The sequence below is a fragment of the Hypanus sabinus genome, chromosome 1, assembly GCF_030144855.1.
Source record: "Hypanus sabinus isolate sHypSab1 chromosome 1, sHypSab1.hap1, whole genome shotgun sequence".
NCBI lineage: Eukaryota > Metazoa > Chordata > Chondrichthyes > Myliobatiformes > Dasyatidae > Hypanus > Hypanus sabinus.
Genome location: NC_082706.1, coordinates 19,129,643 through 19,155,320, shown reverse-complemented (window position 1 = coordinate 19,155,320; position 25,678 = coordinate 19,129,643). Strand labels below are relative to the sequence as shown.

Sequence of the window (25,678 nt, the reverse complement as noted above, 5' to 3'; positions counted from 1 at the left end):
ACACACAACAGACTCTAGAGTTTACAGAAAATCGTGCGAGAAACCAAAGAAATCCAGTGAGCGGCAATTCTGTGGGTGGAAGTGCCTCATTCACAAGAGAGGTCAGAGAATGGCCAGACCGGCTCAAGCTGTCAGGGAGGTGACAGTAACTCAAATAACCACGCGTTACAACAGCGATGTGCTGAAGAGCGTCTCTGAACGCACAACACCTCGAACTTTGAAATGGATAGGCCGCAACAGCAGAAGACCATGAACATACACTCAGTGGCCAGTTTATTTGGTGTACAAAGTACCTAATGAAGTGGCTACTGAGACTATTTGGTAATGTACTTTGGGGAGCATTCCATAAACTGGCATTGAATTGATGATGTGCTGGATCTGGGAGCACGCTTAAGGAATCCCTAAGGGAATTAGAGATACAGCAGACTAACAGGCCCGCCCTTCCGACCCAATGAGACAGCGTTACCCAATTACACCCACGTGACCAATTAACCTACTAACCTATATATCTCTGGAATACATGAGGAAACCAGTGCAGTCAAGCAGACGTAGGGAGAACTCATTACAGACAGTGGCAGGAATTGAACCGGGGTTGCTGGTGCTAAAATAGTGTAACGCTAACACCTATGCTACAGTGCTGCCTGCTAATATTTGAGTCTACTCCTGGTAGGATTACGGGTTACTTACTTCTGTTATTTCCGTAGGTATCTGTCGGAGAAACAGTCTTAACGTCCCATTGAACTAAAGTCTGAATTTATGGTAGGAAGGGATGAAATTCTAAGAGATTTGATAGTGCGTTAATAAATGGATGGACACCTATAAATGGGCACGTCCCATTCCCATTCTGATATGTCTATCCATGGCCTCCTCTACTGTTAAGATGAAGCCACACTCAGGTTGGAGGAACAACACCTTATATTCCGTCTGGGTAGCCTCCAACTTGATGGCATGAACATTGATTTCTCTAACTTCCGTTAATACCCCCCACTTCTTACTCCATTCCTATATATATATAAAATTATTTTTTTTAATTTCCCTTTTTTTCTCTTTTCTCTTTTGCTTTTTTTCCTCTCTCTGTTCCCTCTTGCAATCACTCCTTGCCTCCTCACCATCTCCCTCTGGTGCTCCCCTCCTTTCTTTCTCCCTAGGCCTCCCATCCCATGATCCTTTCCCTTCTCCAGCTCTGTATCCCTTTTGCCAATCAACTTTCCAGCTCTTAGCTTCCTCCCACCCCCTCCTGTCTTCTCCTATCATTTTTGCTCTCCCCCTCCCCTTCCCACTTTCACAGCTCTTACTATCTCTTCTTTCAGTTAGTCCTGACAAAGGGTCTCGGCCCGAAACGTCGACTGTTCTTCTTCCTATAGACAATGCCTGGCCTGCTGTGTTCCACTGACATTTTGTGTGTGTTTCTTGAATTTGCAGTATCTGCATATTTTGTTGGGTTTGAGGAGAAAGAATCCTCCCACTATGGAGAAAAAGATACCTCTCTCTGACCCTAATCTGTGCACTCGCTGTGCTACAGGCTCCTGACCCTTGATGACATGAATTGAGATCCTCCAGAAGCGAGATAGCCAACAAAATAGTTATCCGTGCAAGAATATACAGTATACACTGTGCAGTGAATGCACAGATACCCAATGCAATGCACGAGGAAGATATCCACCACAGTGATTCTCTAAAAATGAGTGAGATACTCACTTTTGATATTTTAGGGAATATTTGAGCTTCAGAAAGTAAATGTGTTCGAATACTTTAAGAAGCATTGGTGCCAACCATTGTTGTGCTCTTTCTTCAGGCTGTCTCCTCTTTCTTAACTCCTACCTTCCTCCTTTTATTTATTGATTGATTGATCGATTGGGATACAGCACAGAATAGACCCTTCTGCCCCTTTGAGCTGTGCTACCCAGCAATACCCCAATTTAATCCTAGCCTAATTACAGGACAATTTTCAATGATAAATTAACCTACCAACCGGTACGTCTTTGGGCTGTGGTAGGAAACCAGAGCACCCGGAGGAAATCTCTGTGGTCATCAGGAGAATGGGGAGAACGTACAAACTACTTACAAACAGTGGCGGGAACCTGGGTCGCTGGTACTATAAAGATTTGTGCTAACACCTACTCTACCGTGCTGCACCATTGTACTGTAACAGTGAATTTGCCATTTTGCTGACTTTATGTTCTGTCTCAATGCTGCCAAACTTGTAGTTTTACCTGCCAGACATCAGACAAGCTCTACTGTCCTCTCGAGCAGCAACTAAATGTAATTTATTCCCAAGCCAGATGTCTGCTTCTTCTCTGCTGACACTTAATGTTTTGGGACTGACCTAAATCACTTTCTGCACAAAGGCTTAAAGTGGTTTTGACAGGAATGAGACAACTCGAAAGGTACAGCAAAAAGAGAAAGCATCATTACTGTAGAGGAAAACTGTGCAGGTTAATGAGAACGATTGCGGGGGAAGGAGGACTTGGATTTAGGATCGTAAGACATAGGAGCGGAATTGGGCCATTCTGCCCATCGAGTCTTTGCCACTCATAGAAGCATCGAAATCTACAGCACATTACAGGCCCTTCGGCCCACAATCTCGTGCTGACCATGTAACCTACTCTAGAAGCTACATAGACCTCCATTTTCCTAAGCTGCTCATGGTGCTTCTGCAGGTTCACCTACAGAAACCGTGTTACAACTTTCTCTTCCTCTAGATAGTCAAGTTTGATCATCTTCTCGGTGCTCCACGAGAGCTGTTGCTGACCCCGGAGGGGCCAATCTATGAACTTCACTAAACCACCCAATTAGTAGTAGCAACGGGCAGTGTGTACAAAGGCCATTCTATCATAGCTGATTTATTATCTCTCTCAACCGTTTTCTCCTGCCTTTCTCTTTAACCTTTGATGCCCTATTAATCAAAAACCTCTCAACCTCCAAGGGCTGAATAATTAAGATACATTAATAACCAGCTACATGGTAACCCCACACTGCACCAGCGGGCACCAGGATCTTGTCCAGCTGCCAGTGAGAAGGGCCCTCCTAGTCAGATCCTTTCTGCATGCCCGGAGCATCACACCCACCTCGCACTGCCCGCAAGGTGATTGTAGTGAGGACGAAATGGCCGCTCACTTCGTTGCAGACTGTGGAATAGTGAAGAAGGTTTGGAGAAAGACGCAAGGGTTGGTCTCACGTTTCAGGCTGTGATTCTTCCTTGCGTGTCGCCACTCGGTACGTTGGGTGATTACACTCTCGCAAGGACATCTCCACTTGTGCTCTGTGCTGGATAACTCCATGTTGCACAGACACCCATTTAGCACTGTGTCGATGGGCCGAGTGGCCTAATTGTGCTCCTACATCCTATGGTCTTGGGAGAACTTTCTCTATGTTAATAATGAGCAGTGCTCTTGAAGAACTTCCACTGATCAGACTAGAGGTGAATGGTCTCTCGGTCAATTCAAAGCCTGAACCAAACCATTCAACCTGGGCTGCAGGAAATCTTTGATCTCACGTACTGCCTAGAACCTCATGAGTCACTCTAGAGCAATGGGCCCATGGGAGTTGCTCCAGGATAAGTGTTATCTGCTCTATTATTCATATGGATCTCCCATACCAACATTTTTATGAAGAATTTAGGACAAGTTTGCACTGGTATTGAGAGCAATTTTGGGCCCCATATCCAAGGATGTATGTTGTGGCCTTGGGGAGGGGCCAGAGGAGGATTTCGTCAGGAATGAAAGGCTTTAACGGATGAGGAGCGTTTGATGCCTCTTCCCTTGCATTCGGTGGAGTTCAGAAGGATGAGGTGGGATCTCACTGAACACCCCCCCCACCCCTCAGAAAAAGATAAAGATTAGCTTTTTTTCTCTCACATATACATCGAAACATTGAAGCGCACAGTAAAATGTGTTGATTTGCATCAACAGCCAACACAGTTCCGGGATCGCTCCCGCGGCATCCCGCAAGTGTCACAACGCCTCCAGTGCAAACACAGCATGCCCGCAACTTGCTAACTCTTACCCGTACGGTACAGCTTTGGAATGTGGGAGGAAATCAGAGCACCGGGAAGAAACACCCGCTGTCATGAGTTCAGCATACAAACCCCTTACAAACAGTTGCAGGAATTTAACTCTAACCCTGCTCACTGGCCTTGTAAAGCATGAGGGTGTCTGGCTCAGACTAGATGGGCAGAAGGGCCTGTTTCTGTGCTGCAGTCTTCTGTGACTCTATTGGAGCTTCCCAATTCACTTAAATAACTTATTGCGGGTTATATGTATAAATGCATGAATTGCATACATGGTCAAGCTACCATGTGATACATGCACACCTTGCTTAAAGTAAGATCGAAGTTAGACCCACACTTGGAATCCCGTGTCTTCCTTTGAATTAGTTTAATGAATTGAAATAGCAAAACATAACATTAACCACTGTGCTACCATGCCACCCCAGTTGCTATTGTGCTGCCCCGGTCTCTACTGTGGATACTGAAAAGGCCTGGATAGTGCAGATATGGAGAAGATGTTTCCAGTATATCAGAGGTTAGAATCCAAAGGCACTGCCTCAGAATAAAGAGAAGTCCTGGAACTGAGACAAGGATGAATTTCTTCAGCCAGAGGGTGGTGAATCTGTAGAATTTGTTGCCATTAATGTTTATGAAGGCCAAGACACTGAGTGGACTTAAAGGCAGAGATCTACGACGGCTGATTGATATGTTCGTGGCCTAAGGTAGAAGATGTCAACTTTAGAAAACCTAGCACATTTATTTTTCAACATAGTTCCCTCCTACATTTACACACTTAGTCCAGCGGTCGTGGAACATACGGATCCCTTCTTTGCAGAAGTCGGCGTCTTGGACCTCCAGAAGTGGTCCACAACATGGGATGATTGATAAGTTCGTGGCCTAAGGTAGAAGGCGATGAGCTATTAACTTCAAACTTTCTGCATAATCACTCAAAGAGTTGAACTGTATAACTCATCTCCTTCTACCTTAAGCCACAAACTTATCAATCAATCCTGCTGTCGACCACTTCTGGAGGTCCATGATCTGTATGTTCCTCGACCGCTGGACTAAGTGTGTAAATGTAGGAGGGGACTATGTTGAAAAATAAATGTGCTGGATGTTCTAAAATTGACTCCTTCTACCTTAGGCCACGGACATATCAATCACCCCTCGTAGTTATTGAGTGGTAGGGATTTAAGGGTTATGGGGAGAGGCGGGAGAATGGGGCGGTGGTGAAATAAACCAGCCATGATTGATTAGCGCTCATTAGGCCAAATGGCCTTAGTTTGCATCAATATCTTACGGTCTGATATCAATTTTCCTTGTGTTCTTGGGGTAAGGTGGCAGTGCTTTGAATCTCCTGTCCTGTTAAAATAGACTGCATTTCTTGAAATACCTCATGAATCTCCCTAATGCTTCATGTTGTACTTGAAGGCAGCACTGACACTAAGTGACAGGAGTTGTTAACCCAGAGCACAGCTTGGAAGGTCACTGTCATCATTTGTCATGATGTCCGGACGTGTGAGCCGCTCGTAATGAGGGAGCTGTGACTCAACCTGCCTTTATCTTGCAGAGCGGTTCATGTACATCACTGTCAGGTCCAAACCAATAGAGGAAGAAGTTGACTCAAACCATGGGCGCTGGCAACGTGAAATAAAAGCAGGAGCTGTTGGAAGTGCACAGAGGGCTTGTCGGCATTGGCAAGGTCAAAGCCAAAGACAACTTTATTGTCATATACACAAGTGCAATGCCTACGTGAGGAACTTGTTTGTGGATTTTAGCTTTGCCTTCAACAGGATTGCTCTGGAGTTACTCCACAGCATGTTAACCCAGCCATCTGTACCCTACAGTATCTGTCAAACATCCAGACAGGAAGGAAGCAGTATTGAAGGCTGTGCTCCACTTGCCCAATCCAGCATCTATAAGCACAGGCTTTCCCCAGGGCTGTGTTTTTTCACTTCCTCCTTTTCTCACTTTATATAGATGATTGTAGCTCCACAGACGAATCCATTCAAATCCTAAAGTTCACGGATGACACGACTGCAATTGGTCTGTTCTCTAATAATGATGTGAACTGCTGTCAAAGAGAGGTAGACCATCTTGCAACATGGTGTGCTCATGACAGCTTGGAGCTTAATGCCATCCAGACAGTGGAAATGTGGATTGATTTACGCCGGCAACCCTTACCTACAATCCCTTTCGAAATTAATGGTCTGGCTGTGTCTGTGGTTGAGTCGATCAAATTCTTGGGGATTACCATCACTGATACATCGAAGTGGGATAAACACATTACGCTCATCACTAGGAAAGCCCAGCAGAGATTGTTCTTCCTGCGCCAGCTCAGGAAACATCTCAGGGTGTATCCTGAGAAGATGATTAGTCCACCCACCCTACTCACCAAATTGCCATCAGGGAGACACTACAAGTCCATCACCACCAGGGCTACACATCATCTCCGAAGCTTCTTTCCTGGAGCTACCCAGCTTCTCAACAAAACTCACTCAGGTGTAATACCCTGTCACTGCACAACATCTGTTAAATGGTCTTTCCTACTCTTTTTTTTGTTGATAATTATTGAGTCTGTTCATGTGTTCACATTTAAATAATTTGATTACTTAAAGTTTACACATGTGACCATTCTGCTAATTGTTGATTACTCATGGCTGTTTGCACTATTCGTCTTGTAAATTGTTGGTTGCTATTGTGTTGCCTGTCCTGTGTTTTATGCCTGGCACCAATCACAATGAGTTCTTATGCTTTTCATATACTGGCAATAAAATGATTCTGATTTTGATACGAGTATAACTCTGCCACGGACGACTCCAAGCCCGGCTGTGAAAGGAGGAGGGTTAGGCTTGGAGTTAGCAACCCCATCCCATAAAAAACCCAGAGCTACAGAAATGCCAACAGAAACTTCGAAGACCTCATCCCTGAAAAAGAAACGATTTTTGAAGATGGGCTACACCTGGGAACAAATTGAAAGACCAGCCCACGACAGAAGACTGGTGAGCTGCTGTCTGCGGTCTATGCCCAATCGGGGTGACGGGCTTTAGAAGAAGAAAAACGAGTACATAAATGCACAAACTTACGTGTACCAGCAACATACACAGAGGACTGTCCTTGTGTGGTTGCATGGGAAAGGAGGAAAGGGGCTTGCTTTGCTGTTGTTGTTTTGTTGCTTGTTGTGTTCTGTGTTGTTCCACCCAGCACGACGAGCATGCGCTGCTGGTGCCAGAATGCATGGCAACACTTGGGGGTTGGGCCAGCACTTTCTTAAACTGGTAACCCAAACGATGCATTTCAATGTACGTTCAACGAAAGAAAACATCAAACACCCAACTTACAGAAAAAGGGATCAAATTGCACAAACGGCAAAAAAAAAGTTAATTAAAACAAGCATATAAACCGTCGAACCATAAAGTCCTTGAAACAGTCTAGGAATGTGTAGTTTATTTCGGTTCAGCTCAGTTTCAATGCACATGTGTTAAGTAAATCCGAATCTGAATCAAAATCACAGACACATAGCGTCATGCTAGCATGATTCACAAGAAAAACGTAAATTGATTCTACACTTATTTTACAAGAAAGCACACTATTAGGATGAAAAACTCCACATTAGTGCAAAGTGACCAAAGATAAACAGTAATGATTACATTGTGATGTTTGAAGGGAAGTGGACAGTCTTGATCCTGGTGGTCTGGTCATCCAGCCCAATGGTAGCTGTGAGAAAATGACATGGCCTGGATGGCGGGGATTTTTTGATGACGGATGTTACCTTCTTGAGACAGCGCCTCCAATAGATAGCACCGTTGACGGGGAGGGATGTTTTTGTGATGTGTTTGGCAGAGCCAGCCAATGATCTCACTTTAAGGACGCTCACGTTCTCGTTAATTATTGCTATTTATTTATATTTGCATTTGCAGAATTTGTTGTCTTCGGCACTTCGGTTGATCTTTCACTGATCCTGTTATAGATACTACTCTATAGGAGCCCGCAGGAACATGAATCTCAAGATTGTATATGGTGACATATATATCCTTTGATAATCAAACTTACTTTGAACTTTGAATGTTAAATTTGAGTGCACTACTCTGCAGCTTCTTACATTCCTAGGCACAACTTACTTACTTACTCGCTGCCCGTTATGCCGCGGGTGTTTAGGCAGCAATGAAGATCCTCCATCTCTGTCCTTGGCCATCTTCTCTATTGTGCCCCCAGGTGTGGTTCAGGGTCCTCATTTATGCCTCTACAGTATGGCATCAAGTTGACTTTGGTTTCCTGCATTTCCTCCATCCTTCAAGGGTCCAGTGAAGTGCTGTCTTGATGATGAAGTTGGCCTCTTTTCTTATCTCGTGCCCAACATTTTCTTGTGGTGATTGTGGCCATGTCCTTTGATGACACTGAAGGAGTACGGCATGGCTGGAGGTCTTTCTCGGCCAGAATATACGGAGGGTCATCAGGAGAATGACGACAGCTTGGCAACATTGCTCTCTGTCATGCACCAGCATTTCTGACCCCGTACAAAAGATTGGGGACAGAACATAGCTCTGGTACAGCTTCACCTTGGTGTGAACGCTATGGAGTGACAAGGCAAGGTAATTCGCAATGAATAAAGCGCATTGACTGGTGTGGAAGAACAGAGCAAGTGGCTGTCCACAAATCCCTCAAAGTAGTGTGACAAATAAATGGTTAAATATGCTTTTCCGCATTAGCCAGGGCATTAAATATAAGGGTAGGGTGGTCATGCTAGAGTTGTATACAATGCTTGTCAAGCCACACCTTGAGCATTGTATACGTTTCTGGTCACATTACCGGAAAGATGTGGAAGAGTACTGCTTAGATTTATGAGCACACTGCAGGGAATGGAAAATTTTAGATCTCATGAGAGGTTGGATAGTACTGGGGTCCTTTGTTCTGGAATGGATGAGACTGAGGAATGACTTAATTAAAGCTCAGGCTTGCCAGTAGCTTATAATAAGGGTATAAAATTATAAAAAACCTATTTAAAGTCAATAGAAAGGACAAATTTCCTTGAGCAAAGGAGTCAAAAGACAGGATACTGTTTAAAAAACCTGTGGGAAGATTAAAAATTGATTTCATCCAGAGAATCTGAACTCATTACCTGAAAGGAGAAACCATATGTGTGAACCTTCAGGCAATCCATCAAGTTCGAGAAAGTAGATAGAAGTTGGCAACTATGATCAGAGTGAGCTATCTCTCCTCTCCTTTTTAGTCCAAATAAAGGGCCTTGACCCAAAATGTCGACTGTCCAGTCCCCTCCCTAGATGCTACTTGGCCTGTTGAGTTCCTCCAGTGCTTTCTCCATTGCTAGGATGAGTACCTTTCTTTATAACCAGCACAGACATGATGGGCTGAATGGTCTCCTAGCTGGTAAATATTTCCAGACTCTGTGATTTTATTTAAATATTTGGAGACTTATTTCTTTAGTAATGCCTCAAACATCCCAATGTTGTTGGTGTTTTCACAATTGTTATTCATACTATTCACCCACTGTCACTGGGAGGGGGTTCTTTTTACAAAGTAATATGCCGAGAAAACTCTGTGGGTCAGTTAGCATCTGTGGAGATAAATAGGCAATCAACACTTTGAGTCAAAATATTTCATCTGGGCTGGAAGGTGTGGACTGTAGAGTCCTTTCACAAGCTCTACAACTCATGTCCTCAGTACTAGTTATTTATTTATCTGTTTATCCATTAATTTAATTGATTGATCATTTGTTTATTTGTTTGTTTATTCATTCCTTTATTTATCCTTGTTCCAGTTTGCCCTGTTTTCCCCACTTTGGTTGTTTGTCAGTCTTTGTGTGGGTATAGCTTTTCATTGATTTCACTGTGTTTCTTTGTCCTGCTGTGAATGTCTGCAAGAAGATGAACCTCAAGGCAATAAGCGGTGATACACTTTGATAATGGATTTACTTTGAACTTTGAAAGAGTAGAAGAGGATAGCCAGTATAAAGAAGAGAAGGAAAGGGGTGCAGCAAGAGCTGGCAAGTGATAGGTGGATCCTGGTGAGAGTGGTGATAGGCAGATGTTCCCTTAAAGATGCATGGGTATGCGGCCGCACCGTGACTGAAGTGCTTCCGTGCACATACCCTTTGTTGCCACGCAGCGGGGTTTTTCTTTTATATAATGTTAACATATTTTGAAATTATGCTAATATAATTTTGTTATCTATGTTTACTTATTTGTGAAGTACCCTGTGATTAATTATGCTAATTTGTATAATCCATAAATATTCTAAATAGTTAACGAACCACAACTTTACTTTGAAACCTTTTGAGCTTTGAATTATTTACTGTCAGTGTCTCAAATTGTAACAATAAACACAGAATGGACGTTGATAGCTCATTATTAATTTTTTCATTACTGTTTTAGTGAGAAATTATGAAGCTTTGACCCAGTATTGCAAAAACCAAGTTAATGAACGTAACAATCCAATCAGCAGCTACTGCCTGAAGATTTGACTAATCCACAACATTGAGTAGCATTAACTGTCCTTAATGATGTTTTATAAGATCTGGCACCTCTTTGTAAATTCCTTTCAGAAAACCTGTTTGAATACAGTGCATTTGAAACACTGCAGTATGCAAAAGCAGAAATTAACAAGTTACGGTCACAGTATCTTGGCGATACTGTTTATTGGAATGACCAAGTGAAAGAGCTGTTTGCATCTATAGTTCTGACGTCAATACTGCGCCTATTATTTGATTCATTCAATGTGCGGATAATCACTTGGATAATAGATTTCCTGACAATGATTTAAGAGAATGGCAAGCTTTTGACCCTGTTGCTATTGCAAACACAACCAATTTTGAATTTGGAAAAGAGAATGTTGCACGACTGACAAAAAAATGTTCAGCTACTATTACAAACTATAACAAAAGCATTGCTTCAAAAAATATCGCAATGATACTGTGATTTCAAATTTGTTATTTCTGAGAAAGTTAAGACTGGCTCAATCAAGATGTTCACTGATATGTTGAACTACAGTACTGTATGTGCTTAGAAACAAAGATTTTGAAGAACAGTCAATTCTTTTTGACAAAATTGGAACATTGCAAGTTTCAAGTGCTGACTGCAATTGTGGATTCAGTGTTATGAATTCAGTCAAATATAAACACAGAAACAGACTAGAAGCAAAACATTTTTATGACCTAATGTGGGTTGAGACATACCTTTCATCTGGACGTGAAATTAATCTGGGCAGTGTTTATAGACAATGGATTTGTGATAAAGAGAGATCAGAAAAAGTTTACAAAAAGTGAAAGATTTTCTTTGATGTACTGTAATGTATTTCATTACACATTTCAATTAATACATAAAATCAAAAGTATGTGATTTTTCAATTTACATTCTAAATATTCATAGTATGGATATTACAAAAAAAAAGAGCCACGCAGTTATCAGGATGTGTAATAATTTCCTGCTCAGAGCAGTGGCTGGTCTGTCCAGTTGTTAGAAAGACAGAAGGAAAGCTGGATAGAAGAGTGGAAATAGTGACAGAGGATGGGCGATGATAGACGGAGGCTATAAAGAGCTGCAGATGGTGGAATCTGATCGGAGAGGAAGGTGGAGCCTGGAATCAAGTGAGAAAAGTGGCAAGAGCAAAAGGAATCAATAGGGAAATCAGAAGGGAACAGTAGGAAGAAGGGATCCTGTGGAAGGGGCGTGTGGGCAATGGGAGGATAGAAACTTTTAGGTTTCTGGTTTTTTGGATCAGTTTGGGGATAACTTCTTGATTCAAAACAGCAGATATTTTTGATGATTTAAGAAACGATTAGTCATGAAATGCATCAACTTTCAGTCTCTCCAAGCTACAACTAAGTTGAAATCTGTCCAAGTAACTCCTTCTGCAGTCGAAGTCCATGGCCTTGTTCGAGCTTGCTCTCATCTCTTACCACCACCTCGCTCAGACCAACGGACTTAGTCAGTGGTCTCTCTCTACCTTTTAACTGTTGCCTTTCTAACGTAAAGTGAATAAAAGTGCAAACGCTGCCTGGTTGACATTCATTGTCAGCTTGTGGCTTTATCTGTAACGCGGGGTGGCGTGGTAGCATAGTGGTTAGCACATCACTTCACGGTACCAGTGACACAGGTTCAATTCCCGCTGCTGCCTGTAAGGAGTTTCTACATTCTCCCCGTGTCCACGTGGGTTTCCTCCAACTGCTCCGGTCTCTTCCCTCAGTCCAAAGACGCACTGGTTGGTAGGTTAGTTGGTCATTGTAAGTTGTCACATGGTAAGGTTAGGGCTAAATTGGGTCGCTGGGTGGCATGGCTTATCTGAATAAATAATAAATAAATAAATATGAGTAAGAGATAGTTACAAGCTTTCCAGCAAGATAGTTACAAGTTGTCCAGGTCTTTTGTTTCAGTTTTTTAATATACAAGATGAAAAGTAGGGGTGAAAATATCTGAATTTTGAAGCACTTATGAACACTCTATCTTCTTGTGCAGAAGCAAAGAAATCTCAGCAAGCTGATGGTTTAGTATGGAGGAGCCAAATTTCCATTTAAGTACAAAGTTTTCCTTGTAATCTGGACTGTTGGCAGCCTGTGTTGGGCAGAATAGGTGGTAAACTAAAATATTAATTCTGTTCCTGTGGAAAGAAGGAATCAGGGGCTCAGACTGGGTTTTGCAACAGGAATGTACTTTATTTGCCATAGTCTTGTCTCTCAGTGTATCCCTTGACTCCAAAAAATACTGTAAAGTCAATCAAGAAACCACAGGAGCTGGAAATTCAAAATAAAAGAAATAGAAATGCTGGAAACATTTAGCAAGTCAGGCAACATCTGTGGGAAGAGAAGGAGTTGCCTACGAACTTCAGGTAGGGACGCGCAATAGTCCTCATTGAGAGGCCAGGAGTGGAAAGGGTGAGCAGCCTCAAGTTCTTGAGTGTCAACACCTCAGAGGATCTGTCCTGGGCCCAACACATTGATGCAATCATGATGGAGATACACCAGTGGCTCTACTAGGACTTTGAGGAGATTTGGTATGTCACCAAATTTCTTTAGATAGATTGTGGAGAGCATCCTCACTGGCTGCATTGCCAGCTGGAATGAAGGATCCAATCCACAGGATCGAATGCAGAGTGCTGTAGCCTCAGCCAGCTCACCAGCAAGGCTTCAAGAAGGCAGCATCAATCATTACAGGCCCTCGCCATCCGGGGCACGTCCTCTTCTCTTTACTGCCACCAGGGAGGACGTACACGCACTCAATATTTTAGGGGACAGCTTCTTCCTCTCCGCCATCAGATTTCTGAATACTCCATGAACCCACGATTCCACTTTGCACGCATTTATCTATGGTAATTTATTGTAATTTTTTTTATGTCTTGCACTGTAATGCTGCCACAAACCACAAATTTGACAATGTACAGCACTGTGCAGAAGTCTTAGGCACATGTAAAAAAAATCCTGTAAAGCAAAAATAATGAAATGAAAAGTTTAAAAATCTCAAAGATATTTACTATAAAGAGCAGTAAACAGCAAAAAAAAACTAAATCAAATCAATATTTGCTATAGCCACACTTTACTTTTAAAACTGTATCAATTCTGTTAGATACATGAGTTTTTCTGCAGACTTAACCTTTCTTGCTAGCTTCTATCTCTCCAGGTAACCGTAGACAGCCTGGTTAATGTAGAGACTTCTGAATGATCCATGAGCCCATGATGACTACCTCACTATTCCTCTTTAATATTAATTATTAATTTTATTTTTATTTAAATTTTTTATGTCTTACACTATACTGCTGCCACAAAACAACAGATTTCATGACATACTATAAATTACTGGTAGTAATCCTGCTTCTGTTTCTGTTTCAGGTTTTGATAAAGGATCCCAGACTCGAACCATTAACCATTTCCCTCCCCGTAGATGCCGCCAGACCTGCTGACAGTTTCCTGCATTTTCTATTTTTATTGCAGAAGTAACAGGACTGTAAAAACCAACACCTCAACGTCTGGTTCCTCTTGTATCTCCGAGATGCTGGGGCAACTCAGTGGGTCAGGCAGCATCTGTGGAGGGAAATGGACAATCGGTGCGTCAGACCCTGCTTCACCCATTCCCTTCAGCTTTTTATACAGCTAGCCACTCCTCAATCTTACGGTGCAGCTGAAAGGTCTCAACTCAAAACGTCAACTGTCCATTTCCCTCCACAGATGCTGCCTGACGTGTTGAGTTCCTCCAGCACCGTGGTTATTGTCCCTCATAATCTCAGTGGCCTTAAGTGTGGACGTCTAATTATTTAGTGATACTGATTATTTAGGCCCTTCAAGCCACATTGTGCCCAGCAACACTGGAATTTAGAAGGATGAGAGGGGATCTGATTGAAACATAGAAGATTATTAAAGGATTGGACATGCTAGAGGCAGGAAACATGTTCCCGATGTTCAGGGAGTCCAGAACTACAGGCTACAGTTTAAGAATAAGGGGTAGGCCATTTAGAACGGAGTTGAGGAAAAACTTTTTCTCCCAGAGGGTTATGGATCTATGGAATGCTCTGCCTCAGAGGGCAATGGAGGTCAATGCTCTGGATGATTTCAAGAAAGAGTTAGATAGAGCTCATAAAGATAGTGGAGTCAAGGGATATGGGGAGAAGGCAGAAATGGGGTACTGATTGTGGATGATCAGCCATGATCACAGTGAATGGTGGTGCTAGCTTGAAGGGCCGAATGGTCTACTCCTGCACCGATTGTCTATTGTCTATTATCAATCCCACCCCAATTAGCCCTACCCTAATCATGGGACAATTTACAATGACCAATTAACATACATGGCACGCCTTTGGACTGTGGGAGGAAGATGGAGGACCTGGGGGAAATCCCATACATTCATGGGGAGGACATATAATAGAAATTCCCTACAGAATGGTGCCAGAGTTGAAGTCCAAACTCTGGAATTCCCCGAGCTGTAGTAGCTATAACTTGGGACAGCCCCTTTCCCTTAGCCAAGAAGTTGATGATCATGGGTTATTAGCTAATGGTGGAAGGATTAGAGGGGAGATGAAAAAAGGATTTCTTCAACCAGTTAAGCTCTGGAATCTGTGCTGGGTGGTAGGTACCAAGGGTGGTAGGGGCAGACGTCCTGTCCCACCACATTTAGGATGTTTTTGTGTGAAGTCGGAGATGTGACCTGCAGAGCCTTGGTACAGTCACCGGATAGTGGGATGAGAATGGTGGCTCTATTTTGACCAGCAACTGGTCTTTGCTTCTGTGTCCTTGAGTTTTCCATGAATGGGAAAGGTGCAAGGGAAAGTAACTAGTATGGATCGGTGGAGCAGAAAGGTCTAATTCATTGATGGTTTTTGTGTTAGTTTATTGTTGTCACATGTACCGAGACACAGGGAAAAGGTCATCTCACATAGATCATTACACAGTGCATTGAGCTAGAGTATGTAAACAATAACAACACAGAATAAAGTGTAACAGCAAGGGGAAAAGTGCAGGTAACTGGTAAAATGCAAGATCATTTTGAGTTTGATTATGAGACCAAAAGTCAAGCTTATTGTACAAGAGTCCGACAAGGCTGTCCTCGACCCTGGTGGAACGCACTTCCAGGCTTTTGTATCTTCTGCCCAGTGGAAGAGGGGAGAAGAAAGAATGCTCAAGGTGGGTGGGGTTTCTGATCATGCCGGCTGCTACTACATCTCTTAGCTACCTCTCATTAACACACCATTGTAATCTACATCCTTAGCTAGCCTCTCATTAACACCAATCTTCTACATTCTTAAGATTTCATTCTCCTACTAAATTAGATACAAACATAGTAAATAGCAAACTCAAATCTGACTACATAATCTTGGTTACACAGCAAACAATGCAACTTTTATACTCCAATAGACACTCTGAACCTCTTATCTTCAGCAAACCATCCAGGATTCCAATCACTCTCACCTCTTGCCGGTTTCATCAGTGTTCTCCATAAATCACAAAAAAATAAACGGCTCCCCGAGTGAAATTCTCTGCTCTTCCAAACACACTCGTCCCGTTTACCTCCAAACCCTTTCTCCTTCCATAAGCTTTTTACAATTCTTCAACATATCGCTAATAATTTATTGGTTTAAAAAAAGCCTAACTTTCAGAAACATTTTATGCTTGTTAGTTTGCAATTTCAGTTTTCCTCAGATGATGATAATCACCATTTACCACCAGCGACATTTTTTAAGGGCTGATCAGGTAAACTTATCTGTACTTTGTGTCCATTTGTCTGTTGTTGTGGATGTCAGACTTGGCTGTAGAATAACAGACTGTTGTCTCAATCTTCCAGTACCGCCCAGGAACAGGCCCTTAGGCTCATCATGACTGTGTCGACCATGATGCTAATCTAACTAATCGCATCTGCCTGCACACAGGGTGTATCCCTCTTTTTCCCGTTTGTTCATGGCCAAGTGCTGTGAATGCTTCTTAAACAAGGGTAACGGGGCGGTGATACGTCTCTACCAAAGGAGATGTAAGATATCCCTTCCCTCTGCTAGCCTGCAGGTCACATTTGGGCAAGGGATAACACCTGCTTAGCCCCCGATCAGGGTCATGTGAAGCCATGGGAGCAGGTGGTGGATGGTCACATGAGCAGCTGGTGCATATCACAAGTCCTGGTTATATTGACGCCGGACAGACAGACAGACAGACAGACAGTCTCTGAAGAGTATTGATCATGGCTAGTGTCACCCATCTTATAACTGCCCAGAAGAAGGCAATGGCAAACGACTTCTGTAGAAAAATTTGCCAAGGACAATCACTACAAATGGGAAAGACCCAGGTCATACACACAGTACATAATAATGACAATGAGCAGTGAGGGTTTTGATTGGTGGAAAGGAAGAAGGTGAAGGGTGATTGTTAATGAGGAAGGAGCTGTGAGGTGAATGGTAATCATTCCACATTCCAGTTCACCTCTCACCCCTTCTCTTCTCCTTGTCTGTCCATCACCTCATTCTAGTTCTACTTCTCCTTCCCTTTCTGTCATGGTCCACTGTCCTCTCCTATCAGATCCCTTCCTCTTCAGCTTGTTACCTCTCCCACCTATTACCTCCCAGCTTCTTACTTCAGCTCCACTCCCCAAACTACCAATCACATGTTCTCTCCACCTTCTTATTCTGGTTTCTGTCCCCCTTCCTTTCCTGTCCTGATGACAGAGCTCAGCCTGAAATGTCTCCTCCATTGATGTGACCTGGCTTGCTGAGTTCCTTCAGCATTCTGAGTGTGTTGTCTTGCTTCATCTCTGCTTCCATGATACAATGGCAACCTTAAAGAGGCATTTAGGCAGATACAAAAATGGGCAGGGAAGGATATGGAGAATGCACGGGCAGATGGGATGAGTTAGATCGGCATCTAATGAGAGGCAGAAAGGCCTGCCCCATTAGGGTGGGCGGTTGCGAGCTCTGCCAATAAGGCCCACACTTCCTCGAGAACAAATAACAAAAGGTAACCTTCTTTTCAACCGGTTGGCAGCGATCTTGAGAAACTCAATTGCTTTAAACATGCTTGTCATTTACACATTTCCCCCTCTTAATGAACGGGCCTTTAGCACTCTGTGAGGCCTTTGTGAATTGAAACATGGGCTGTAATGGAACATTCATAGAGGAGGCCACTGAACAAAAGTTAGTGTCTATCAGCACTGGGTGAGTGGCAGGTCAAAACAATGGAACTTCTTCTTATCAGGACTTCAGGGTCATGGAGCTGAATGAGCGACAGACTAATGTGTTGAGTGTCCTTTACTTTACAGGAAAACAGTCATTCCAGCCTCTTCTGAATCACACAGTTGTGCTGAGGAGAGGCAGGCCTGGCCTGACCCAGATGTACCCAGACAACTTCTAATGTAGAAAAGCCCTTCAGCTACTTGACAGGAACAACAAACATAAGAAGGCATTTTTCCAATCACAGAGAAGAGAAAATCTGCAGTTGCTGGAAATCAAAGCAACACACACAAAATGCTGGAGGAGCTCAGCAGGCCAGGCAGCATCTATGGGAAGAAGTATAGTCGATATTTTGGGCCTAAACCTTTTGGTAGGACTGGGGAGGAAAAAAAAGACGAGCAGTAGATTTAAAAGTTGGGGTAAGGAGAGGAAGAAGCACAAGGTGATAGGTGAAACCAGGAGGGAGAGAGATGAAATAAAGAGCTGAGAAGTTGATTGGTGAAAGCGAAACAAGGTTGGAGAAGGGGAAGTCTGATAGGAGAGGACTGAAGGCCATGGAAGAAAGAAAAAAGGGGAGATTGATGAAAGAGATACGGGGCTGGAGAAGATATTTTTCCAGTCTTTTAATGAGTTTAGTTAAAGATTTGAAGTATCTTCTTAAAGGGAAGAGTGAGGTAGAGAGAACTCGAAGGATTCAAAGACATTATCAAAGTAAGTATGCAGTACAAAACCCTGGGATTCATCTTCTCCACAGACAGCGACGAAACAAAGACAACCATGAAACCTGTTCAAAGAAAAACATCAAAATCTTCCCTTCATTTGTGGCTGAAAGAGTGCTAAATATAGAAGGTAAAACACAAGATTTGCTGCACACTTGAGTGCTTGATGGGGGGTGGGGGGTGCCAATGCTTTCTGCTGGTGGGGAAGAGAGGGTTGTTGCTGTGCTGCTGCTTGTGCGTGGGGGGAGTTGGGGGGGGACTTTGGGATTTTAACATTTAGCTGTCTTTCATACTTTGGGGCACTCCTCTGTTCTTGTGGATGCTTGCGAAGCAAAATACTTTCAGGATTTATGTTGCACACATTTCTCTGACATCAGCATACTTATTGAAACCTATTGAAGATTGAAAGAGACCAGGCATGAGAAAATCTGCCGATGCTAGAAATCCAAGGCAACACGCTCGAGACGCTGGAAGAACTCAGCAGGTCAGTCAGCATCCATGGAAGGGAATAAACAGTCAACGTTTCTGGCTGAAACCCTACATCAGGACCGGGGAAAAAAGATGAGAAGTCAGATTAAGAAGGAGGGGGGAGGGGAGGAGGAAGTACAGGGTGGTGGGTGATACGTGAAACTGAGGGGGGTGTGTGAAGTAAAGAGTTTGGAAGTTGATTGGTGAAAGAGATAAAGGACTGGAGGAGGGGGAATCTGATAGGGGAGGGTAGAACATCAGGGATTAAAGGGAAGGGGGTGATGAGTAGGTAATGAAAATGGTGAGAGATAGAAACCGGAATGGGGAAATAGCGAAGGGGAGGACAATTATCAAAAGTTAGAGAAATGCCATCAGGTTGGAAGCTAGCCAAATGGAACACAAGGTGGTTGATGAGGCTCTGGACCAAAATGTTGGAATGGGAACGGAGAGAGGAATTGAAAAGGGTGGCTACAAGGAGATCCCATCTTCTTCTGGTAGGTGCTCGGGAAAGTAGTCACCCAATCTACATTGGGTCTCACCAGGAGGCCACACTGGGGGCACCGGATACAGCAGATGACCCCAGCAGTCCAGGTACATTCAGTTCAGTTCTAGCACCGTGTCATTAGTTATCTGCAGGCCACCTTGATCAAAATCATCCAAAATAGTAACCAAAAAAAGGACGGGAATGTACTGCCTGGGTTATGTATTTACATTGTAAATGTATGTTAGTATTCATGCACATTTTATTTCCTATCCATACTTTGACCTGATTTTTATATAATTCTTTATTCTTCATGATTGTTGAATATTGTTTTTGTTACACGTTGTGCCAACGTACCTCAGCAAATTCCTAATAGATGTAAATATATATGGTGAATAAAATTGATCCTCGATCCCTGATGATGGGGCAAATAAAATCATAAGACCATAATATATAAGAACGTTCGGCCCATCGAGTCCGCTCCACTGGTCCATCATGGCTGATTTATTATCCCTCTCAACCCCATTCTCCTGCCTTCTATCCATAACTTCTGAGCCTTTATGAACCTTTACTTAAAGTAACAGGGCCCAGGTCTGAGGGTGAGGAACGATCCAAGGTTTGACCAATTTAAGTGCCTGGGCAGATTGGAAATGTCAGTTATGAGCCAAATCAAGGTGGTGGGTCCAGGGCCCGAGAGCATACTGAAGCTGGAGGGCCCAGTACCTAGAGCGAGGAACAAGCTGAGTGTTGGCCGATTTAAGCACTGGGCCGAATCGGGGCAGTGTGTTCTGGGCTTGAGAGCGTATCGAAGTGGCAGGGGCTTGGTCTGAGAGTGAGACCAAGGCTGAGGTTTGACTGATTTAAGTGGTGGGTCAGGTTGAAAAGGTCAGCATTGTTGGGGCTGGAGGAGAGGGATGGGTCAGAGTTCAGCTCACTGCTCCAAAAGGTGTATTCATCTCTGCGCCAAACTGAGGCTGCGGCCTGCAATTAACGGGCTCCTGGATCAGCTGCAATGACGATGGGTCTCATGGCAGTGAAATGACTTTCGTGAACTTCAGTTCTGAATGTTATTTACTTTCTTTTGTTGCTTGCACAGTTTGTTTTCCTGCACAGTAGGTAATTGACAGTCTTTTTATAATGGCTTCTATTGGGTTTCTTTGTTTTGTGGCTGGCAGTTAGGAGACAAATTTCAAGGTTGTATAAAGCATTTTTACTTTGATAATAAATGTACTTTGATCTTTGAACTTTGATTTGGCTTCCACAACAATCTGTGGCAATGAATTACACAGACTCACCACCTTCTGGCTAAAGAAATTCCTCCCCATCTCTGTTCAGCAGGAACATCCTTCTATTCCAGGGGTTCTTAACCTCGGAGGGGTCCCTCCACTTGGATGGGAAAAAATTAGCACCTGTATTTTTACTAACCTCTAACTGAAATTAAGCATTTCCTTCAATTACGAATGTAGACGACAACCACAGTAGTATTAGCAGTGCTTGGGACTTTGTACCAATAGAAATCACAGATATTTTCAAATCACATTATAGTTGTTACAAATATCTCAAAATATCATTTACTACATCACAACTTCAAAATTATGGTAGTTAATTAATGTGTTGATAAAGGAGTACATATATCTGCTCATGATTTAAACAGCTCTATAATCCTAATCAGTCCTCATTGTTTCAATGAATAAAGTGCTAACCTTCTCAACATTAAACCAGAAGAGTGCAGAGGAGATTTACAAAGATGTTGCTGGAACTTGAGGTGGAGAGAAAATGAGCAGGAAGATCTTTGGTGCTTTGCAGAAAGAGGGGCAACTTTACAGAGGCATGTTATACTCATCAGAGGCATAAATAGGGTGAATGAGCACAAGGGTTGAGGATTAAAGAACTAGAGGGCATAAAGTTAAAGTGAGCGGGGAGGATTTCAATAGGAATATGAGGAGCAACCTTTTCACCTACGGGGTGGTCCATGTATGGACTGAATGGCTGGAGGAAGTGGATAAGCTTGATACATTAACATTTAAGCGGTTTTTGGACAAGCACATGGATTTATTTTCTGTTCTTTAGCAGTACAGCATGGAGCAGGCCCTACGATCCGCGCCCTGCAATGCCCTGACAAACCCGATTATCCCCAAACTAGTCACGGGACAAATTACAATGACCAATGAACTTACCTGGTACATCTTTGGATTGTGGGGAGGGAACTGGAGCACTTGGGGAAATCCCATACACCCCACAGGGAGGATGTACAGAGACTTAGTATAGAATGGTGGCGGTATTGAACTCTGAACTCTGGAACACCTTGAACTACAACACCGTCGCGCTAATCGCTACGCTAAGCTTTGAGCAGGGGTTCTTAACCTTTTTTTATGCCTCGGACCCCTTTGTCAGTCTGGTGAAACCTATGGACCCCTTCTCAGAATAATGTATTTCAATATATAAAATAAATAGGATTACAAAAGAAACCAATTATATTGAAATACAGTTATCAAAACAGTAAAAAATTGTGATACAGTAATATATGTGCTTCTTTATTAACACATTAGTAAGGAGCGATCAGCCTGCCGTAAATGACATTTTGAGATATTTGTAACAACTATAATGTGATATGAAAATATCTGTGATTTCTATTGGTGACAAAGTCACAGGTACTGCTAATACTTCTGAGTTTTGTTGCCTTCATTCATAATTGAAGGAGATGTTAAATTTCAGTTTCGAAATTAGTGAAAATAAAGATGTAATTTTTTTTCCCATCCAAGTCCATGGATCCCTGGGACTCCATTCACAGATTCCTGAGGGGTCCATGGACGCAGGTTAAGAACCCCTGGTTAAGAGGGATATGGAGCAAATAGGACGTTTAGATAGGAATCTTGGTCACCATGGATCACTAGGGCAGAGAGCCTGTTTCCATGCTGTATGACTCCTTAGCAGCTTAGTGTAAAAAAATTAGGGGCTTGCCCCAAAATATAGAGAAACAAACAAATAAATCCCGTTCAATAAGGCTGGTTGCAATGCTGTGGACATGGTACTGCAAGGGGTGGTGAGGCTAGGCACAATCTTTCATTATCAGCCAAGTAACCTCCTTCTTTGTTGCAACTTTTCTATAATTCAGTGATTCAAGAGAGTTGAACACATAGATCTGCCTCACACTTCACTGCGGAGCTGACTAAGTGCTGCCCTCATTGTCGGAGAGGCCATCTTCTGGATGGAATTTCAGATCAAGAACTTAGCTGATCTCCTGAGTGGACGTGAAAGACCTTGTGGCCCCAGTTTGAAGAACAAGTCCCCATTCCCGTGTTCTGGGTTTGTCCCCACTCACTATCACTAAAGCAGATTATCCAGTTACTCTCATGCTTGTAGAAGCTTGTGGTGTACAATTGTGTTGCCTGCATTAAGGTGGTGACGGACTTTAAAAGAGCACTCTAGAACTACTGGAGGCTGTGAAAAGTGATGTATTTCTGTTTCCACAAGGTCAAGGTCTATAACTCCACTGCATGCTGGTTGTAAGACCACAGAAGGGTCTTCAACGTAAGATGATCCCTCTCTCTTTCCACAGATGCTGCCTGAACAGCGTGTTTTGTTTTATTTAAACAGGACAGATCTGCAGCAAGCATCTCAGCAGAGGAAAATAGAACAGGCATATAATTGATAGGAGAGTCCTTGTGAAAGAATTTTTAGTGCAGCTTGACATTGACGATTGCTGAGCGGAGATGGATTGTATCTCAGTCAGGAGGACTTTTATTTCTCGAACACCTATCTTCTCCTAATGAGGGCCCTGACCTACACCAAGGTCCACTTCTGCTGATAATTCTTTTCTCTAGTACGTCATCCAAGTAGCTGTTCTTCCGGTGTGAGTTTCTGCAGTGAATGTCAGGGAAACAGGCTCGGAGGATATTGAAGCCAACATCACTGCTTCACAACAGGACAGCTTTACTTGGTAGGGGGATAAATATCCCACAACCTATGCTATGTTGCCGCCAAATGCGTGGGAAATCTTGCAAGCTGCCCAGCATAGTCCTCGCTGATTTGATATTTACCATTTCACTCTATGTTTCCATGCACACGTGGCAATCAAAGCTAATCTTTATCTCTTATCCAGGACATTGTTTGGAAGGTGAGGGGTGTGATGCAGAGTTGGAGTAGGGTTGGGGTCTAGCTCCTGATTGAAGTAATCCCCCAACGTCTACCTGAGTGACACTTAGCTTAATGTCTCATCAGAAAAATGGTGTCACGAGCCCTTTGGACTTCCAGAGCTTGCCACAGAGCTTTGGGCTTCTGGGTTTCTTGAGCATGTGTACTTACTAATTCTTGGAGCCATTAGGTCTAGGTGCTTTCTGTTTGGACAAGTCAGTTGGATTGTGACAGACTCGGGTTTCCTGCATACTATGATTATTTAAAGGGGATTCTCTTTGTGCTCTGGTAGCGGAGTCCTTGTTTGCTTGTGGGGGATGATTTGTCTCACGGTGTTGTTCACTCCTGCCTCCGATGCTCTGTTGGAATTCCTATGTCTAATCTCTCGCTTCTGTGTCTTCATAGGGAGTCTGTGTTCCTCTGCTCCTTTGTTGGGTCATTACTTTTGCCCACCGTGGCACAGAGAGTCTGCCGTTCCTCCACACTGGGGTCCAGTCCTGTGAAAGAGGGCGTCTCTGGTACCGGAAAACAGGATTAGCCACAATCAATTTAGAATTGATTGAAGTTTATCTGTCACGTGTAAACCGGATCATACAGTGAAATGCACCATTTTTGTTAACAACCAACAAACCCGAGTGTGTGCTGAGGGCAGGCAGCAAGTGTTCCCACACACTCTGACAACAACGTGGCATGCCCACAATGTTCAGCAGAACAACACAACAACAACAAAAGCAAAAGAAGCCCCGTTCCTTCCTTCCACCTCCACACATACGCAGTCCACTGACTCCAAGACAGGCAAACTTCTTCGGCCTCCGGCCACCAGCAAACTCAGATTCGGACATGGACACACAGGCATCGGGCCTTCAAATACCCCAGCATACTTGTAGAGATTCGCAGACCCAGGCTGCTGTAATTATCAGAATAGGATGTGGACCATTTGTGGAATCAGTCATGGCTTAGCCTCACATTTGAGATCAAAGGGTCAGACATCGCAGAAACTTGTATTTCAGCCTATCGAGACAGCATCAGTCATTTTCTCTCTAATCCTATTTTATTAGCCCCAATCCTGATGAAGGATCTTGCCCCAAAATGTCGACTATACTCTTTTCCATAGATGCTACCTGGCTTGCTGAGTTCCTCCAGCATTTTGTGTGTGTTGCTCAGATTCCCAGCATCTGCAGACTTTCTCTTGTTTCCTATTTTATTATGTCTATATTCCCCTCATCTCCGTCTTCAGTTGTACCGCCCCTGTACATCGTTTGCTCATTATGTGCCGTGTCATGATGTGGGCGATCATGGTCTTTCCGTGACCGTGATTGATGTCGGCAAATTTTTCTGCAGAGGTTCTTTGCCATTGCCTCCTTCTGTGCAGTGTCCTTACATAATCTATTCATTTCCATAGCTGCTGCCCGGCCTGCTGAGTTCCTCCAGCACTTTGTGGGTGTTGCATCTGAATAAAGTTGCCAAACATTCTGAAGGAGGATGCTGACAGAAACAGTAAGAATGGGTTCTGCATTAAATTTCATATAATAGTAGATTACTTATCATTAAACCAACATCTACCTATACATTGAATGATTGATAGTTCTCTATATATGGATTTTTAAATCTGTATTTAATATAATTTGTCTATAAGGTTGATAGGGTCATGTCTAGGGAGTTTTTGTTTTACATCTCATCTAACCTGTAGTTGATCAAATACCAATCCTGGGAATGAAGTACATTTGATTTCTCTGCATTAACAATCCCTATTTTGTGGAGCACAAAAGGATATTAAAGTATAAATGGAAATGAGCAGATCCAATAATCCATGATGGGTTGAGGAGAAGATTTGTATTGAGACCTTTCACATGCAATGTTTCATAAAAATTCTAATGAGCTGTCAAATATGTAAAAATGCAGTGTTGCCTTGGAGACTTCCTTCAAAGGACGCTCGTCTGCTCGAGCTACTTTCAACATAAATATATTCAATCATAATGGGAGAGAAACACAGTTTGCAACGAGCAGGTCCAGGGTGATCAAAGAAACACAAGACTCCCAAGACGGATGAGACGCAATCACTGGAAAGTTACTGTAGGCAATAAATTAGTGTGACATTGCTTTTGGTTACATTCATATGCTAATCACTAATTGCTAACCAACATCACTAAATCTGTTCATTTGGCTATAATCACGTTGTTTTCTTTTGTGGGATCTTGTTGCACCACATTTCCCATGTTACAACAGTTCAGACTTAAT

At 43.0% G+C, this 25,678-nt stretch overlaps 1 long non-coding RNA gene across 1 annotated transcript; it reads left to right on the top strand.

The window, feature by feature from the left end:
• Positions 1-14,059: 14,059 nt before the first annotated feature.
• On the top strand, positions 14,060-25,432 carry LOC132391712 (uncharacterized). Its single transcript, XR_009511329.1, has 3 exons — positions 14,060-15,611; positions 24,843-24,937; positions 25,343-25,432. It is a non-coding gene; the product is annotated as an uncharacterized LOC132391712 (long non-coding RNA).
• The last annotated feature ends 246 nt before the right edge of the window (positions 25,433-25,678 follow it).